General features: G+C 34.7%; 1 non-coding gene across 1 annotated transcript; it reads left to right on the top strand.

Moving 5' to 3' along the window:
* Positions 1 to 4,627: 4,627 nt before the first annotated feature.
* On the top strand, positions 4,628 to 4,699 carry TRNAG-UCC (transfer RNA glycine (anticodon UCC)). Its single transcript has one exon. It is a non-coding gene; the product is annotated as a tRNA-Gly (tRNA).

The raw sequence follows: 4,699 nt of genomic DNA, 5'->3' as shown, positions 1-4,699 counted from the left end.
GCTTTATAGCGGACCTACCTTTTAATGCTCCATTACCCACCAAGCCTACTTAGGCCTCCGGAAACACGTTTTTATAGTGATTTTATAAATTGCTCTTTTTTCATGATTCTTCTTTTTTTTTTTTTTTTTTTTATATATAAGTGTAAAATTCCCATGCGACTTTCTTATACAGGGCTTTTATACAGCGGCATTTCTTTTATGTTGTTCTTCTCAGTATTCAGTTTTAGTGGGCTCCTTTATTGCGCAATAAAGCTTGATGCTGAAGTCTGCCTTCTACAGGAAGAGTTTAGTAGCCGAGAATTTTTTTTCTGCGGATTGAAACGCATGCACAAATAGCATCTAAAATAAGTGTTTATGATGAGTAGTGCCTGAGCATGCAACGAAATGAAGTACCCACTATTTGTGGTTGACTTTAGATACCTCAAGCTGCACACTGTTTCTTTTTGTTTATCCCCATTTTTTTTAAAGTTCGTTTTATTTGAAATTCAATTTCCTTGTCTGCCCCTGCGTAATGGTTCCGTATTGCGCGGTGCCAAGACTATTCTCTACAGTATAGGTTTAGGCAGAAAGGTGCTGGTACTTTAGCCGGGGTACAGTTGTGAGTGTTTTCTGCGTCGATAATACTGTCCAACACGCATGAAGGTGCCTTTGGGTGAAAGCACATGCAGAGAACGAAGGAAAAGAAGACGCCGACTCCCTTGCCAAAGAGGCCTCTACTGTTCCTGATTCCGAAGGTATCAACTTAAAAGTAAAATACAACTTAAAAGAAGTATTACGTAGACACTAGGTGACTTCATTGCATGGGCTATTAAATTATACACATTCTTCGCTGCGGTTCATTTAAACTTATTTCGTCGAATTAGTCCAATTTAATTAAACGATCCCTGAAGGCAAGTTGTAAATGACGTCAAAAATTACGAATTTTGAAATTAAATATCTTGACTATTTTAGCCCTATGGAAGTCAAATTTATTGAATTCTTATCCTTTCATAACAAGTATTAAAACTTTTCCAAATATAAAATATAAGAACCGAGAAACCACATTTGAAGTTAGATTTCGTTATTTGTCAAATATTTTCTTTTTTAAATTTGACATTGTCCAAACATGATATATTCGTCCTTTAAAACATTTCTGTAATTGGAAGTATCTGACTACGACTAACGATTACAAAATTAAAGGCCGGTTAAGGACTTTTAAGACGGGTAAGGGAAATTGGGTATATATGTATATATATATGTGATAAAAACAAAGTCAAAAGTAACTGAGCCGAAGCAGCAACTGATAAATACAGTTGTCGAAAGAAAAGTAGCAAGGATGCAAGAAGTTATAGATATTGGTCGTCTCATTCGAGAAAGAAATACCTTTCCAATGAAATACCCTCTAACAGAGTTAGTGGTTATTCGTGAAGATCAAGAATATCTTGATGATGTTAAATCATTGCAGAAATTTATCATTGAGGAGCTTAACATCAAATGCAAATGCTTAACAGTAACTGAATGCAAATGTAACTGCCTCACAGTGACTACTGATAAGAAGAAATATGGTGTTAAATTAAGAGCTGAACCAGATGTTAAAACTCTAGGACTCAAATTGCGTTCTGCTTCCAAAGCTGTTGCTCAGGCTGTGAAAGAACTAAGTGAATCTCAGCTTCACGAATTTATCCAGAAGAGAACAATATCTGTGTGTGGATATGATTTATTTGAAGGTGATATACGCTTGATGGATAGCTTCAGTGGTGAAAGAGCTAAAGAACTTTCTCAGAAATATGAAGCACATTCTGTTGGAGAAGTCCTTGTACTTCTGGATATTACTCCTGATCAGGAAATGGTAGATGAGGATGTTGCAAGGGAGGTAATTAATCGCATTCAGAAGTTGAGGAAAAAGGCTTACATTTTTGATAACTTTCTTGCAGAAAGCAGCAGCAGACAAACAGCAGTGCGGCTAGGCCAAAACATAGAAAGCAAGTACGTAAAGTTCAGGATGAAATCTTAAGTCAGACTGAGTTAGTTTTGATTCTCAAAGCATTCTGATTGGAGAGTTAATATTGCTCTAAAATTACTATTGGCTGGTTGAGTTTTAGTTCCATTTACATCATCATAATTACGTAAGAATCATATGACATAGAATAATCTCGAAATGACGCAGTGCAGAGAGGGGTTACTATTTTTAGAATTGAGAAGGGAAATTTGCGTTGCTTATTTAATCTTTTACATATTATTTTTCTTACATATATGTAATAAGACTCCGCTATTATTGTAATAATACTGTGCCATTATTGTAATTAGATGACTTGGTGAAAGTAAATTGCAACAGATAGGCGGTGGTTCTCTGCATTATAACTAGAAGGGACTTTAATGTATAGTTAGATGTCACTAGAAACATGACTTGGCGGTAAATTCCACACATAATTTTATTCCTTGACAATGCGCATGATCACTGTACGTGCTATATGCACCCCGCAATTTTATACAGCTTGCATTTCTTAAACCATGGACGAAACTCGAAAAATAATCTCTGCGTGCCTAGCGGCAAGACGGCACAGCGAAATGAAGCAGAAGAGAAAAGCGAAGGAGGAGGAGTTGCGACGCAATTACCTTTTTATACCGAATTCCATTTCAGATTTACACAAATAAAACCTAGGTAAGATATTTAAAACTGGGTAACGGATGTGGGTACATATGTATGCTTTTGGTAGCACCGATTGCAATAAAAAAAGGAGGTGCACAACTAGATGGTCTAGCAGTCCTACATATAAAACTTCAAAGTTCTACGGCTAATCTTTTTTCAGCTATGCGAGATACATACGTATATACAGACGTCACGAAAAATTTGATTTTGAGTGTCTGTTCTCAGTTCATCTTATCAGTGTTCAATTCTGTTAGTAAAATGACTAACACAACTTTTTTATATTTTTATAATTAGATTTTTTGTCTCTTTAACGGTATTTATTATTCACATTTTTCGCGCGTGTATGAAATTCAACAGGAAAATCGCAAAATATTTAAAAATAGCATATTTTTAAATTATTAATATAATATTAATCGCTGCCATATATTTTTCTATTTTTGGCCTTTTCTGAGTTCATCGTATCAGCGTCCAACTTTCTTAACAAGACGAGCTACAATTTTTTTAAAAATCTTTTTAACTCTCCTCAGTTTTCATATTATCAGTTTGATATGAAACTGAAGTTTCAACTATACATACGATGCTATTACAAGTTCGGATATTACATATGAAAGCCGAAACTTCAGTTTCAGCTTTCATATATCAGTAATATCAGTTTTCATATGAAAACTGTTCTAGTTAAAATTAGTTCTCAATATTTTGAGTTATGAAAATGTATCGCTTAATTGGGAAATGTATAAGGTTTAAGTTCATTTGATAAAAGCTAAATAGTTCAAAATAGAGACGTAAAGCGAATTATCGCTATGTCCGAAATTAACTACAGAGACCTGGAAAGGCTTAAAATATACCTTTTTTTATTTAAGCATAAACTTTATTAAGCATGCACTCTCTTGTGCTAACAAAGTCAAATACAACTCGTAACGATGTAATTAAAGTGTAATTCTAATTTATAACGTATAACAGTAATCAAAGACTACACAATTAAATATTAATTTAAGCTGGCTCAAAAACCCTTACCGGCGTATCGAACTCAAACGTCGGCAGCAATAACGCAAAGCCGAAGAATTACAAATTTATCAGAGCTGGCAGGAACTCACGTAACGTCCCTGCGTAATGCTGAAACACGCTCTGTCTTACAATTAAAAAACCTCGACTTAAATGCTCTTTAACCTCATTTACATTCTGGTGAGGAAACGGAAAGGAAAAGTTATAATACAAAAATTGAAATTATAAAATAACCGGTTATTCAAATAATAGTAACCGTAGAAATGTAATAAAGTATTTCGTTCATAAAGAGGCTTCCCTAAATTTAATAAATTCGACCATGAAGTGACTTTGTCTTAGACACCCCCCCACGCAAACTACCTGCGAAGATCACGCCGAACCTTTCCTTTCTAACTGTTGAACTTTATGCCAGTCTGATACAAGAACGGGCCCATTACAATGAAGAACACACCAACTGACATTTGGTCCACGATTTCGCCGAGTCGGATGCATAATCATCTCTAATTATTTATAGATGATTTCAGGGCTAAGGAGTAGCAGATAAAGAGAAGTAGAAATTAAGATATCTTATTATATATTTTCATTATATCTTATTTAAGCTTTGATCTTATTAATTTTATATCTCATTATATATCTTAACGTTAATATTAATACATATTCTTATTATAATGAAGGCTTTGTTTTAAAGAAATAGTATTGCGATATTTACCGGTAGTTGTTTATCCATGACTATTTTTCACTTTTTATATCCGTACTCTAACTAAGTCGCTCAGAAATTAAATAATTCCCATAATTACCTTTCCTCGATTTTCAGACAGCAAAATTAGTAAATAAAAGGAGGGTGGAACTATTCCAGAAAATGCAGTATTTACTACACATTTAGATCACATGTGAATTTGTTTACACTGTCGAGCTCTGGATGAGGATGAACTATTGCAAGCGGTCAGTGACACAATTTTGATCTTGAAAAAGGTACAGATGTTTTCTGCTTGCGAAGCGTCGGTGGTATAACGGTTAGCATAGCTGCCTTCCAAGCAGTTGACCCGGGTTCGACTCCCGGCCGACGCA

This window comes from Stegodyphus dumicola, chromosome 1 (genome assembly GCF_044657685.1).
Source record: "Stegodyphus dumicola isolate Sdum_Otavi_A_Nest chromosome 1, ASM4465768v1".
Lineage (NCBI taxonomy): Eukaryota > Metazoa > Arthropoda > Arachnida > Araneae > Eresidae > Stegodyphus > Stegodyphus dumicola.
Note: the sequence above shows the minus strand (reverse complement) of the source record. Positions and strands in the feature narration are given on the sequence as shown.